The sequence below is a fragment of the Gallus gallus genome, chromosome 2, assembly GCF_016699485.2.
Source record: "Gallus gallus isolate bGalGal1 chromosome 2, bGalGal1.mat.broiler.GRCg7b, whole genome shotgun sequence".
Taxonomy (NCBI): Eukaryota; Metazoa; Chordata; class Aves; order Galliformes; family Phasianidae; genus Gallus; species Gallus gallus.
This window is the reverse complement of record NC_052533.1, coordinates 100,468,253-100,484,403: the sequence shown is the minus strand read 5'-3', so window position 1 is coordinate 100,484,403 and position 16,151 is coordinate 100,468,253. Positions and strand designations below refer to the sequence as shown.

Here is a 16,151-nt window from a genome sequence, read left to right as displayed (position 1 = left end):
TTTAGACAGAGTAGCTGTCTAAGTAAAGACTAAAATATCAGACAGAGAAAATAGGGGCTGAGGCACTGAAACATTTCCCAGTGCAGCTGGTCAGAGGGATGTCTCCCCAGTCATGATCCCAGTGGCCAGTCTTCTGCAAATGCTGGATACCAATGCCCCAGAAACTGTATAGGCAGCCCCTTTGGCAACTCAAAGCAACTCTATTCCCCTCCTACAACCCCATTTCAGACCATTTTGCAAGCACACAAATGCCTTAAGTCAGTGGCCTGCACTGACTGGTCCAAGTTTTACACATGCCTAAGGGCTGAGGCCCTCAAGCAACACAGGCATTCCCTTCCCTACTCTGTGTACCACAGCCTGGGCCACACCTTGAGACAAGATTCAAAGCAGCTAATGAACTGTCAGGCTTTGCAAATTTTGGAGGATAAAAATTCAAGCTCTTCCAGGATTAAGTGGTAAATTACCTAGTGGCAGCTTTGAAAATGCTGGCAGTCTCTAAATGGTATGTCAGTACCACAGATATTTAAGGCTCCTGGCTGAAACATCAAATCAGATTCTTGTAGCCATCTGTGGATGCCCAGCAATGGGATAACACAACAGAAATGTCATTTGGGGGCAGTAGGTAAGTGTGCTACAGAACTAGGAGAATACTTTGGCTGATGCTCTTATTAGTGAGGTCTGGAAGATCTTATCCTATACTAGAGTTTTAGAGCTGGTAATTATACTATCCCTGATCTCGAGTATTGCTAAGAAAGAACAAATATTGGACAAGGGGGTGCTGGCTGCTTATTTTCACAGCCACTTTCAAGAACAGAAGGATAATTTACACCTATGTGGCTGATTCTGGATTATTCTTACCTGCGATAGATTTAGTGCTTGCACACACCCTTTGCAGGAATGTTTTTGTTATCGGTGGTTTTAAAAGAGACTTATAAAAGCAAGGAAAGCATTTAGGAGATACTGTGATTATGAACAGGCTAGGGTATGTTTACTTGAGTTATTTCTTCTCCTTCCGATCCCTCCATGCCTTCCCTAAGCATTTTCACAGGTTTTCTTTTGACAGAGAAATTGTGCTGAATTCAATGAGGATCACTTAACGAGGTCATTTCAGTAACATCACGCAAGTTCCCAATATTTATGTTTACATACTGATACGTAATTCTGACTCACTTCCTGACTTCGCCGTTCTCAGGTTGTTGGGTTTTTTTGTTTTGTTTTGTTTTGTTATTTTAGTATTTGTTTTTCAAAAAGGTACAGTTGGCTTCAATTTCAGCCTCCAATCAATAGCAAATTATTGACTTTTCTATACAATTTCCTCCATGTTATTTCTGTGGCAGTTGAAATTTTTACCTGGTGAACCTCCTTGGATTTATCTGCTGTATGTGGCTGACATCAGATGCATATCCAGACACGTTCTTACACAATCCACAAAGGTTTGTTTCAACCTTTTGTCCCCAGAAGCTACGGAGAACAGGACTCTATAAAATCTATTTAGAACAGAAGTTGGTCGGGGTGAGAAGTTTTATCCCTGTAAGTTAAAGCAGTGTGGCACGAAGGTATTTCTAACATGGGTTCTTTTAATGAATCTTAGCCACTTAGTTGACTAAAGACATTAGATTGGTCTTACTCAAAAGTAGGTAATTAACTTTCAACACAGAAAATTAAATTGCTTAAAATTGTTACACAGCTATCTGAACAATACTTACAGTGTCTTGTTGCTTTTATTGCCCCCTTTTTTTTTTTTTTTGGCCCCTGGCATTTTGTATGTAACAATCCAGACACCATGAGACATGTTTATTAAATACAGTGGGGCCCTTTGAACAGTACAATCTTGTTTTATATAATTTTATACAATACGCTATTACTGCAGCCAAGTAATAAATAAGAACAGAATTCAGAAAGAAACTTTGGGGAAAGCGAGTACGTTCTGCATCCCATACTTAAGAGTAGTTTGGACTCCTACATCCTTATTGGGAAAGAAATGCAGGCTGCTGAAGTGACTTCAGGGGATATTTTGCTGTTGGGCTGATAGTTCCCCTTACTGCGCTGAAAAAAAAAAGCCAATGCTCTTAGAGCTCCAGACTGTGAGCTCCTCAGCGAGGTGACTCGGTCCTCTTCCGTGTTTGTACAGTGTCTACTTAAATAGGGGTGGGGGTTGAAAACAACGTCAAACGGCATTTCCATAATCAAAGTAATAAATACTTTCTCAGCAGAGGTGATAAATGCTATGTTTGAAAAGCTTCCGCCTCCAATTCATCCAAACATCATTTCCACCTCTGTCTCTGCACGGGCTGATTTAACAGCTTTCTGTTAGCAGTATTCTAGATAACAAGTAGCAACCAATATGTTCCAAGACTTTCTTATCTCACAGCCTAACGACAAAAGGAGACAATTGTACTTCATTTGCTAACTACAAACTGTGCTGTATCTTGCATTTTGGCTTATGTTATCATCAAGTTGCTAATCGTCATTCTGTGACGCTGCCTGCACAGCTCCTCCATGCAGCTCTTGGCTGCAGTACATGGGCATGGTATCATAAAGCAGCAAACGATGCATTGGCACTTTCTGATAACTGTCATTAAGAAGGAAGATGCTCCTTTTGCCAGCCAGTGGAACATGAGATATTCAAGCCGCTAAATAAGTGCTGTTATATATCACTGGGCTACCGTATAGTCCGCATGCTTCTGGCTATAGCTGAGCCACAGCCCGCATGCAGTCAGAGCTAGCTCCCAGTCTCAGTAACTGTGTACTTTTGCAGCAGTAAGGCTTCCACATTTTGTGCTATGGAATAAAAAGAATTGGGAAAAGCCCTTTCTAAAGTACCAAAAGGATTTTGTTTCCCTGTTGATGTACTGAAGTTTCTGCTGATTCTTCCAAGCATGAAAGAATAAGTAATCTGCCTGTTTAACTTCACATGTCCTGCCTAGCCTACAGGCCTGCACTCTGGTAATATATGCAGCTCTAAAGCCCCCTCAGAGACCATCATGTCGTATTCAGATGTCAGAAACTCTGGCTTAAATGATCTCATTTAGTCTCGTGCAGCTTTTATTGTATTTTGCTAATGCACCTGCAAAAGCAGTCCATTTTATCATAGAATCACAGAATGGTTTGGGTTGGAAGGGACCTTAAAGCCCACCCAGTCCCACCCCATGCCATGGGCAGGGCTGCCCCCCAGCAGCTCAGCTGCCCAGGACCCCATCCAACCTGGCCTTGAGCGCCTCCAGAGATGGGGCACCACAGCTTCCCTGGGCAGCTGTGCCAGCGCCTCATCACTCTCTGAATAAAAAAATTCCACCTAACATCTCACCTAAATCTCCCCTCTTTTAGTTTAAAGCCATTCCCCTTTGTCCTATCACAATCAGACTGCACAAACAGTTGGTGTCCCTCTTGTTTATAGTCTCCCCTCAAGTACTGAAAGGCCGTAACAAGGTCAACCCAGAGCCTTCTCCAACCTAAATAAGACCAACCTTTCTATGTAGGAGTGGTGTTCCAGCCCTCTGATGATCTTTGTGGCCCCTTCTGAATCTGCTCTATGTCCCTCCTGTGCTGGGGACCCAAGGTCTGGACACAGTACTCCAGATGGGGCCTTATAAGGGCAGAGTAGAGGGGAACAATCACCTCCCTTGCCCTGCTGGTCACCCCTCTTTTGATGCAGCCAGGACCACTGGCCTTCAGGGCTGCAAGTGCGCACTGCCAGGACCCTCAAGACCTCAGCAGGGCTGCTCTGAATGAGTTCTTCTCCCAGTCTGTACACATACCTGGGATTGCCCTGACCCAAGTGCAACACTTTGCTCTTGGCCTTGTAGAACCTCAGTTGTAGGCCCACTTTTCAAGCCTGTCCAGGTCCCTCTGGATGGTATCCCAGCACATGCCTGCAGCAGGAGGTGACTTGGTTAAATGCGTCAACAGGCTATGACCTTCCACAGGAAATAAGGTCTGCATCAGTTCCTACAGCAGCACAATATAAGTGAGCTGCTAAGAGCCCACAGAGAAGTTCCCAGGAAAACTTTACACTTAACCCAGATAATTACAGCTGCAGGTGGCATGTAAGCATGAATCACGTGGGTGAAAGCAGTGCTGGAAAGTCAGCAAGTGTGGTTTTAGATGCCTATGAACTGAGTCCAACTACATTTTATTGACCTTAATGCCAAGATGCCCTTAATCCTTGCACTAACCGCTAGCTGGAGTACAGCATGTTATTATCCTTTAAAATACGCAGGATTCAGAGAAACAGTACTGGCCATATGCTAATTTACATCCATTCAGGTAAATGCAGCAGTCATACCAGTTTGACAGGCAAATTTTGGTTCTCTGCCCACATCTCACCTTCTAACAAGTGCAGATATATTTCCACCCCATTGTGCTTGAAAGAAACTTCTGTTTTTGAGACCATGAGGAGATATAACTAAGGTAACAAACAACGATCTGCTGATGGCCCAAAAGCAAAAGCACAGAGGTTTTGCAAAAGAACTTAAAACATTCTGTTTTCATTCTATGTTGAGCTTAGGCTTTGAACTCTTAACAGACTGAAGCGTACTTTTCTTGTTCTAACTGCTTACATGCTTGGTTGTATGCAGTGGGCTTTTTTATTTTTTATAGAAGATTTATAATATATCTAACAGTGTGGGCTGAGCTGAATAGCTTTGCTGTTATTTTCAATGTAAAACCTTGTGACAATGCCTTTGGGCCTAACTCGTGTCTTACAGCTTCCTGGGCTGACTGTGTTTAGTAAGGATGAACAGCATAAAGTTAAATCCAAGCACAGTGGCATGTCATGAAAAAATAATGAGTGGTAAGAATAATGTCTTTTGCATTTTAGTTTGGCACCTAGAGCTTACATACGAGTAGAGAACTGAGTGTAACTTAATCAAGAGCCTGAGAGGATCAAGGCTCTTACACCCAATGTTGCTTTAGAATGAAACCATTTCGTGTTTAAGCTAGGCTGTTAACGGAGGCTAAAATTTACAGGAGTGCAAGGGAAGACAGAAAGAGACAGCATATATGCCTGGCTCCGTAACTCCTGAGTTCCTCAAGAACTCGACACGGGGCTTCCTCACTCTGAGGTCCAACTGTTTGCACATTTTCTTCAAAGCAAAAAGTTCCTTAGGACAACGTAGGTTTGCCTTCCCTCATAAGAATTGTCATTGTAAAAGAGGGCTTGAAATTTTTTTTCTTTTTTTTTCCTTCTCCTTTTGTACTTTATATGGATATATATAGTTTATATTTATGTGGCATTTTTGTGAATTCAATTAAGAAGTTTCTTGATTTTCTTTTGATTAGTTTAGATACCATATTCTGCAAGGAGATAGGGAAAGAAAAGCAGCTATTTTCAGTCTCTACTTCCTCTTAGGTCTATAATTCTAGTCTGTGACTTTCTCTAGGTTTTGAGAACATACAGGAAATAAGGGCTTGACTGAAAGATGTTCTTCCCTGCTCATCTGCCATCTTCTCCACTAAACATCCAGTGGAGCATAAGTGTAACCTCCATCTCAGCTTCAGATGAGAGCTAATGAGGCTGATGTGTGGTGCAGGCAAGGGAAGAATTCCTACACCACATAACTCAGGAAGCAACTGCACATCAAAAATTCCCCCAGCTGGGGAAAGGTTACAGGGCAAATCTGGACCTGCCATTCCTGGTAGAACAACTGAAACATACAGATATTACACATTCTTTCTCTTGACTGGTCCCCTCTTCAAACAGACCTTAAATATTCAACAGAAGAATAGCCAAAGCCATATTCATCATGTATATCCTAGGCCTATATGTGGAAAACTATGGAAGGCCTACTCAGATACTTGCAATAATCTTCAGTGCCAAAGCACCTGAAGCAGTGTTTCAAGCTTTAAGCTCAACTTGAAGGGCTATCATTTGTCAAGCCCAAGTAACTTGAAACAGTGATGGTAGCAGGGGGCATAGGGACATATCAATTCTGTGCTACGCACTACCCCTGCTTCTGCTCAGGTTATTATCAAACCCCACTCAATTCTTAGCTCCCTCTCAGCAGAGTTGTTATGCCACAGCACAAGCATACCAATGTATAGAACTGCAATGCCCTTAAATCATGCTGGTTTTCCATGCACAGATGTTCCCCACCTCAGCACCCCATCCAGAGTGCCTCTCTATTGCAGGGTTAATTTGAGGTAGGGAGACCTTGAGTACACTCCCATTGTACAAGCCTACTATGAAGGAGAATTACTGAGTAATAGTGGAGCACTGAGTGGGCTGGGAAGGGGGGTGTGCAAGTGCCTGCAGGAGTGAAGTCATGTAGTCATGCTGTTCAGTTTTTTCAGATGTGGTGCTTAAGATTTCTAACAGTGCAATAAGTTGTGAAGGACTGACAATGTTTTTATAGCATGCTGTGGGAGAATTCATCTGTCTCCACTCCAGATCCTGGCAGAACTAGCATGGGTATGGCAAGTCATGAAAGTAAACTAATTCTGGCTCCAAATTTGTCATTCCATTGGTGGCAAGGCATTAATCCAGTATTTTATTCTCTGATGTATGTCTGCGTCATGCAAGAGGCAGGCTTGTTCGCAGTTCTCCTTATGTTCTTTGGAGTGAGGACTCACAGCCTATTCTATTGTCCAGATATGTCTGTTTTCAGCTAACCCAGACAACCCTCTGCCTATCAGCCATGTCCCAAGATGTCCTATTACCTTTGGTGCTATGTAGTAGGCACATTCTGTTCTGGCAGAACAGTATCTGGTATCTGTACTACACACCAAGCTTGCTTCTTCTCAGCCTTCTAAACCAATTTCATTGATGTCTATGTAATATTCCAAGCATTTCTAGTCCCAGTTTTTTATCTATGCTCTATAAATCCACAAAGTAGCACAAGACAATCTGTACGTGGTTCATGATCCAGCCCAAGCAGCCTGAATATAACTGAAATATCTTTTGCTGTAAGCTGACGCGATCACAGAGGAGAGAGAACTATGACCAAACATTACAGTCTGGTGTGAGTTTTCTAGGCTGCTATGGAAAAGAAACCATGGTATGGGAAGGGAATCACTACAGACTACGGGAAGTAGGTATGTTATCTTAACAAGAAAGAAAAACAGATGCCTTCATGACTAGTACATAAGCAATAATGGGCACATAAGGCAGTACCAAGCTCAAGAACACAAAAACTATCAAGAGAAAGGAAAACATTAGTAATAGAGCTATTAGTTACCCACTGAGAAAGATTAATAAAGATTAAAACGAGTTTCAAACATATCTGGTGAAAAACCTAGAAAGATTAAACAAAGGTGCTTTCATGATTTCTCTGCTGAAAAAGGAGCTTTTGAGATTGAACAGGAAGCAGTTAGAATGTCAACATGAAAGGAACGATTGATCAGAGGAGAATGCAGAGGGGCTCCCGCAAAAGAGCTGGTTCAGGAAATCTTTGCGATAGGCAACAATAATAGCGACAAAGAGCTAAGACTAAATGTTACGGGGGGTTTCTTAAGTGATCAGAAGGCATCATAACCTACTGGTGAGAGTCAGAAGGAGAAAAGCTGGTAGTTTAAGTTGGTAGGGAGTTTTTGAAGGAAGGTGGGTATTTAGATTAATAAAAGGATCAAAATTCTTTGCATGTGGCTCAGGGAAAATATCAAAAGGGGAAGACAAACTGAGTGGAGAGATGAAGGCTGCTGGTATTGAAAAGGGAACCATGATTATTACTGTCTTATGGCAGTGAATGACTGAAATTAGCGTGCTGCTGAGAGCACTGCAGGATAGCGTGACATCAGTATATTTGATAGATGAGAAAAAGTACTGTTTTTGTCTTTGCTGCTTGAGAATCCCCAATTACTTTGTATACTGCAATATCTCGAGGAAAAAGTTCCTGGTCTTGAAAGCAGATACCAATAGGCCAAATATGGTGAAATCTGGCTGGAACAAAATGTATAGACAGGCCCCAGCCAGTTGTTTTCTGAGTGGTAAAACGATAGAAAAAGTACCTGTGCAGAACAAAGGAGCATTAGGTAGCGTGTGTCCAGGAGCAATGTTGGCAGAAAAAGCAGGAGAATCATTCCCAGTGAGAGAAAGAACAGAACTGACTATACGGAGTGTAATCCAAGTGAAACAAAAGAAACCACCAAGGAGAAGTCAGATCAAGCCACGTGCCAGTTTTGCTGATTTGCTTCTGTGAGAAGTTTACTTTGTATTTTGTATGGAAATCGAGAATTTGCATTTAATCAGCTCCTCTGTGGCCTGTTTTAAAAATGCATTCCCAGGACTCTGACTACCATTTTAAAGCAAAAGTAAGAAACTTCCTGGAAATCAGAAGTCTCGCTATGCATACAGCTGGCACAATTCATTCAGGTACATATTCGACTGATATGCACAAAAAACAGCAGAATAACATCGCTGAATTAAAATTGTATCAAGTCTTCTGCTCCACCACTTTTATTTATGTATTTGTCTTCCTGAGGAAACAGGGTTGCATATAAACAGCGTCCTCTTTTCCAACCAACAGCGCTTTCTTCACCTGCTGGCCCCAGGACAGAAGATGGAGAATGGGCAAACTAAAAGCAAAAGTTTCAGGAGGGCAGGGAAGGGTGTGGGGGATGTCAACCAAAGGTTGCCTCCAAATAGAGAGAGAGGTATGGCAAGAAGAGCAGCCTGTGGAGCTCATGGGCTGGCACTGGAAGTAACAACTGCTGCAATAGCAGTGGCTGCACAGGGACAAGACCTGGAGAGCGAACGGCCAGTAAGCACAGCACATGGGCTGTGGTCAGCACAGCTGCAAAATTCAACAGCTGGTTTGGTCGCAGACTTAGTGGCAGGGGCAGTGCCCATTTCCAACCTCCTCTCATTTTGCCTTGAATATTTTTGAGATAACTACCATCCTTTCTTAGGCAGATTTGTGCATCAGTTACGTTGTAAGCGACCCTACAAATTTCAGTTTAGACATTAACTGTTCAGACAATTTATGTGTTACACAGAGTATTTAATGGTAAAATTCTGACCTAAAAGCAACACACAGCACAAATATTTGCTACACCAAATAGTTCCTTGTATACACATTTTGTTGTCAAATGCTGCGCTGTGACATCACTGCATGACTAAGGCCAGGACTTTGTGCTGGCTGGGACCATTTTGCTGTCCTCCATGACCTTTCAGAGGCAGAGAGACCTATATTTCCAGCAAGGTAGCAAATGGTTACTGAGTAAACTAGCAGAGCTTAGGAGAAGACAAATGCTTCTACCAAGGTGGAAAATGTTCAGTGTATCTGAGAGATCTACTCGTCATCAAGTAGATCCAGTGGAGATATTGGTGTAGAAATCTTCCCACATTCACACAATGCATAACCAAGACCAGAATGTAGTAATATGGAGGTAGAATCCAGATCATAGTTAGGTTCCCGCTGTCTGCATTCATTTGTAATGGACCTGACACTCTGAGGCTACAGCAGAGCAGTTTCTTCTCCTTTCCATATGGCAGATGAAGTACTGGACCTAATGGCATCTGCTGGGCCCCTGCTCCCTTCCACCCTCTAGACAACAGGGACTAATCCTAAGAGGAGTTACTTGGGCAGCTACTGCTACCCTTCTGAAGAATGAATTATACCAAAAGCCACATAAGGGCTGAGATTGAAACTGATGTTTCTGGCTCCATGCCCTTTGGAGGTCACAGAACTCTTTCTGATTAGAAAGCAAAATATTTGATTTATATAGAAATATTTCTGGCAAGAACAGTGAAGAGACACGCTATGTGATGGATATGCTTTTGATTACACTTTGAAAGTTTGCCTGAATGAAGCAGTAGCAGCTAAATAGTTTGCTATTTAACCTTCCCTTCCAAACTTACAATAGCACTGTACTGCTTAGCCAAATATTAAAATGGCATTTCAGTACTAGTTACCTCCCTAAGTTTCTAAGAAAACTTTTGCCTTTCACATTAAAACAGTGAAAAGTACAAATAATCTTAATCAATCACTCATCAATAATCTCTTCCTGTTTACTCAAACTGTTTCGACAACATCTTTTCCCATTACAACCCTCACTTTAACAGCTGAATTATATGGAACTGTTCCAAAAAGAATGCCTCCTGGTTTTATCACATTGGCCCATGATGGCAGAGGCGAATTTTGGTGGTACAGCAGTAGAGGCTGAACCTCCCCACCAATATTCTGTCACATTTTGTTGCTGTGTGACAGATAGCAGCAGAGGGGCAGTCTGACAGAATGGTGTCTGACATGGAAGTGCGTATGAAGCAAGTATGTGTCATTGAACTCTCCCATGCAGAAAAGATTGCACCACTGATATTCATCATTGCTTGCTGAATGTTTATGGAGACCAAATAGTGGGTGTCAGCACAGTGAATTGATGGGCAGCACATTTCAGCAGTGACCACAGTGGATCACCTCCACTTGTCCAGATTTTTATGAGCATGGCATGCAAGCTCCTGTTTATCACTGGCAAGAATGCATATATAATGGTGGTGACTATGTTGGAAAAAGAGTGTTTTGCAGCTGAGAATTTGCTCTATCAAATAGTGCTATTGTGCTCTTTGTATCTGTTGTATTTTCCATGAAAATAAATTGGAGGCATTACTTTTGGAGCAACCTATGTATTTTGTGTCAAAGAAGTCCCTTAATTACAACTGATGAATAAGACCAGAGAGAGGTATCTTTTGCAAGTAATCACTGCGAAGTACTACTGCTACAGTAAGCACACTGTGTTAGAACGTATGCAGCAAAAGCCATACAGCAGCAATTATTTACAGACCTCAATTTTCAGCTCTCTAACATCATGTACTTGAGAGATCCCATTTGTGGTCTGAGCTGAAAGGATAAATATTTCTCTTCCTTTTGTTTAAAAATTATTAGCAGCGCAGACTGGAAGTACTTTGTTGTTGCCAGTGTTCTTGCTGTCCTTTTATCTATGGACATTGTGGAGGACATGCCGGAACTGCCCTTGGGATAACCATTTATTCAGTGCAGATCTCTCAACATTAGGAAAAGTTTTGGCAAAATGGGAATCCAGATTCTGGATCTGGACTGACTGATTTGGTTAGGACTTAGTAAAGAGTTCTCTCATTTTGCATACTTAAATAGGCGTTCTGTTTATTAGCCATTTTCTTATATGGACACCACAAAAAATGCATATCAATCCTACCATATTACTCTGACTTCCTAATCTCTGTGCCAGGTCTCATCTATTACATATTTGGCCAGTCTCACTGGAGTCCTACTTCATGGCTTAGCCCAAAGCTCTGCCTTCATTTTAAATAATGACTATGGCACCAGTGCAACAGCATAATTTGGCTATGTGGATTTCCTGACAAAATTGCTAATATAATCTTATATCTATGTGTACATATATATATATATTTACAGACTAGACAAAATAATTTTCAAGGTAAATATTAATGTTGCTGGATACATTATACAGCAAAGGCCAAAAAAACTGAACACGGAATTTGTTTGTCTTTCCAAAGATGCCTAATTTAACAACTACAAGTACAAAGGTGATTTTTAATGTATTGAGAACTCCTGGGCAAAATTTATTTTAACATATTACACTACCATTCTCCTAAAGTAGCATTCTGACCCACAACCTGTATTTTAAAATGTTTAATCAAAATCCTGTTGGTGGTGGGCAGCCATTATCTTTTTAAGCAGACTAGAGTTCTTTAATAAAGGACAAGTTCTTCACATAGAACTGGAAATGAAAACAGCCAGATCTGGTACCTGGAGAACAAATCTGATTAAACTAGAAGCCATACTTTGCAAGTGGCATCTTTTGATCTGAAAATGTCCTGCACCCATATGTCAGTACATACCAAATTAGAAAAAGTACTCCGTGTGGAGACCAAGCTCTCCCTTGTTGAGGCCTCAAGGGCCTCCTGGCCTGGTCCTTGGACCACCAACACCACGCTCTTATCTGTAGTCTGGTGTGGTCACAAACTCAATCTTGCACCCTGAAGGCTGCTGACTGCAAGAACAGGAAACTCAAGGCAGTTGATTTCTTGAATTTTGTTTCAATGTCACAGTCCTGGACTCATTTCACAAGCTGAAGTGCTGACAAGATTTGCATTGGGCAAAGGGGACACACAACTCCAACAGGATGCTGCTGGATTTGTTGCCTTTCTTACCCTGGTAGAAGATCCCACATTACAACTGCATGAATCCTACCAAGAAAGGCCAGACCTTTCACACTCACCAGACCCAACATGGAATGTGGGTCCGTAGGAGCAGGTATAAAACCATGCCTGTAACACTTGTCTTACTCACATGAAGAGAGCTTACCTGACCTGTTGTTCAGGTCCCTGTTATTCTCTCCCCTCTGTGAAGTGGAGAAAATTTTCTCTGCTGAGATACTACTGTGCTTTGTCCTTCTCACAGAGGGGGATCCACTACCTCTTGTGGAGCACAGCTCAGTGTGTCAAAAGAGAAGCCCTGGCTCGGGCAGGCTTCTCCCATGCCTGTTCCCTCTACCAGTGGATACAGACCCTTGTCAGGCTGCATGTGAGCTATTTCCACATGCAGCCAAACCACAGACTTCCCTTCAGCTCTGCGAGCAGGGCCAGCCCTCTTCTTGTACTTTCTGCCTTGCATGTGAGAGCCATGGTGTTGGTCCATGACATCTTCAGCCCCTGTTTCCTAAATGCCTTCCCCAGGAATATCCAACCTTGCTGCTTTCTCCCTGAAAAACTGTCCTTGCTCAGAGGCATCAATACTGAGACACTTCTCAAAGGCTACAACTGTAAACATGACCACTACTTGCCCAGAGCACAAATCAAGGATGCTACACAGCCCTTTGAAGGATTTCGATGAAAGCTTAACTGGCTTTGCACAGCAATTGAGAGTACTGATGTACTGATGTACTAGAGCAGCTTGGCTGTGTAGTCACACTGAACAAAAGTGAATGTGGGGACTGCTTACAAGTCTTCATGTTAGAAACAGTGATAAATTAATACACATCAGCATATCAAGGGGCAGCATGCAGTATCTCCCCAGAAGAGTGACTAACTTATTTTACATCCAATTATGTATTGTTATCCTGTCCTTCCTCTACCATACTGTTGCTCAGGTAAAGGAAACTCATGAAACTCCAATCATTAAATAAAACCTAAGTGACAGCCATACTTACTTTCCAACAACTATGCAAAAACAAACAAACAAAAAAAGGTAGATTCATCAACTTAAACTGAAATAAGCACTGAAAAGAAAACTCCAGAAGAACGTTGTACTTGGTATGGTTGAGGCCACATCCTGATTTCACATCCTGATTTAATTCAGCATAAGTCTGAAACAATGCCAATAAATCCACTTTACATTCACCCCAGGTAATTGAGCAAACAAAGACCTGGAATGAGATTAAACTTGGTGTTAAATTAACAGTTAGGCATACTAGCACAGATGGAAGTTTAACCCCTAAAACTGTTCTTCCTGTTTCTTCATGTGACGTTGCATTTTTAACATATCCAGACACAAACTACTGCAGACTTGATCAGTTCCTTGGTTACAGCAACAATTTTCACAGGCATTAATGACTTGAATTTGCAAGGTTTGCTTATGTAGTAGCAGGCTGAATTCAAGCAGTTGGTTCTGCTATAGAGAACTCTGAGCTACCCTTGGATCTAACAGGTTATATTAGTCTTTGAAGTGAGTAGTCTGGCAGCTTTCTCCAAAAAGTTTGCTGTTTCCTACTGCCTACAGAGACTAAAATGAGCCAACTACTTTGCTGATCTTCTATCCATGCTGCAAAGCCTATATATTTTCCAGATTCTATGAAAATGCTCCTGGAAACAACAACAAAAAAGACGTAAATGTTTCCTTTAGGATAGGAACTGGTAGGTGGTGTTCACTAAAGCATACTATGTGTTATGTCTTCAGCTGAAACGCAGTTGTACACTCTTTTCAGTCACATTTTCAGATGTGTCAAGCAACACCTAGAATCAGCAATGGTTATTTTATTTTATATTAAGTGTGAAAAATATACAAATAGTTATTTAGATCTATTATCTATTATCTAATATCTATTATCTAATATCTATCTATTATCTATTATCTAATCTAAATAGTTATTTAGATCTATTGTGGTCAGGCACTGGAATGGGCTGCCCAGAGAGGTGGTGGAGTCACTGAGCCTGGTGGTGTTTAAAGAGCGTTTGGATGTTGTGTTAAGGGACATGGTTTAGCGAGAACCATTGATGAAGGGCGGATGGTTGGACTGGATGATCCTGTGGGTCTTTTCCAACCTTAGCGATTCTATGATTCTATGATTATTCCCTGAGAAATTGAGATCTTTCCATGAATGCTTCAAGGCTACTTTTACATTTTTATTTCTTGGATTTCACTCTAACACGACAATACTGGAACATATTTAAATTAATTATTTTCTGTATCGGTAGCTCCAACCTAAGTAAAACAAACAGAAGAAAATCTCCAACATCAAACTACTACATACTACCAGAGGGCTATAAGCACAACTGATTTCTGCAGAAGCTACTTTTAATCCCTGTGGGTGGTTAAACTTTCGTGACTGTGTGTCCTCTAATGCATTCTGCATCACCCAATAGATACGTGACTGACTGACCCCTGTAGTATCACAGCAGAATTCTTCAACCAGGCTTGTCCTCTAAAGCGCTCACCAAGATAACTTGAGTCCGTAGGTCAGCTCTGAACATCTCTAAGTTATATACATTACTTGCAAAAGCCAAAACAAGATGCTTTTCCTGTATGTTTAGTATTTATCTTATTAGGTTTTTTTTTTATTATTTACAAGTAATACGGAAGGTCTTGTTTCATGTCCTTAAGCTGGACTTCAACCCAGGGATCTATAATACTGTGTCTATGCTGTAAAGCTATGGGTTGTTTTGAGGTAAGTCTCTACTAGGAAAGCTGTTTAAACAACTTTATAAAACTTTGCTTAAATAACTACACGGCCATTAAAGCAAAGATACAAACCATATTCAGTGATAGCACAGTTGAGTGAGAGAGGAAGCAATTCTCTCTAATTTGATAAATATTTAGTTTCAAGAGCCTGAAAAAGATCTCTTACAGAGCACCCTGGAATCCAGGAGCTGGAACATTCCCTTAGGATGTGTGTCACATCATGACTAAGCAGCATATGTTTGTTCTAGCTAATTCTAGCTAATGACTTGCATTACCTTTGAATGACTTGTCAGATTTAAAGATCACAGCTAAAAAATGTTTCCACAGTGTGGTGGAAAAAAGAGCTCCAGGAGCAAATGAAGATAGAGGAAGCCTACAACCTGAGTCTAAAGGAGGACATGAACACTCCTTATGATACTGGAAACCACAGCTACTGCGATTCCTTGTTTGTACAGTCAAGTGAATTTAGTGACTTGGAAGAACAACAATCCTTCCAAAAGAGGTTTTAAATGCAAGAGCAATGCAAGACTAGCTACCTACTTCTCATAGGTGTAGCTACCTGATGGTCTGAATTGAAGCTGGAATTCCACAGAATCTCACAGTATTATATTCAAGTAGAGGAAACCAGTAAAGTGGTCTGAAAACATAAAACCTTCTAAGAATGACCTTTTTTTCTTCCCTGTCAGGCTGAATATAAACTAATGAAATAATGAATTCTTCCTCTGGAAAACTTAAAAATTAATTTCTCCCAGTTCTGGTCCTTTCAAATATGACTCCTAGGTCTCAGATTAAGGAGAAAATAAGACACCGCACAACAGCAGGGTTGACCCAGACCTCCGGATTGCTGATTTTTATCAACTGATCTGTGGGTGAGAGTTGATCACATGATATCAGAAATGGTACTAAACCATTCTAAGTAGCTTTCAGCAAACAAACACAGGGAGATAAAAAAAATAAATAGAATGCGTATGTGTGTAAGATAGTAAGCCTGTTCAGCTGTACTTTTAATGTGGTTGTAAACGCATAAACTATTCCAGAAAAGCCACATAAAACTGCTCCTGAATCTCTCTTTTTTTTTCTCCTTCCTTTGGAGGCTGTGAACTTTAGAGACTATTCAGGTTACTAAGGGCGCTGAGGACACATTCATGGGGCACTGTGTCCTAACAGGGCAAGATCTGACATGAATCAGCATTTACTATGCCATTTCTTCCATGTGGGACAGCAGTGTATATATGGGCCAGACAGGAGTTTGTAAACACGCCGTCCAGTTTCCCAGCTGGTATGAATGAAGGAACAGGACGCAGAGTGCCAGCATATCAC

The 16,151-nt window shown here is 41.4% G+C and overlaps 1 long non-coding RNA gene across 3 annotated transcripts in view; it reads right to left on the bottom strand.

Moving 5' to 3' along the window:
* The window catches only part of LOC107052699, a 61,571-nt gene that overhangs the window by 26,743 nt on the left and 18,677 nt on the right, over positions 1-16,151 (bottom strand). For 2 of the 3 annotated variants that reach the window (XR_005857343.2, XR_001465354.4), the window contains one exon: positions 1,351-1,487. The exons of the other annotated variant lie outside the window; for it this stretch is intronic. This is a non-coding gene — a long non-coding RNA (uncharacterized LOC107052699). The remainder of the gene's footprint in view (positions 1-1,350; positions 1,488-16,151) is intronic. 3 annotated transcript variants of the gene reach the window in all.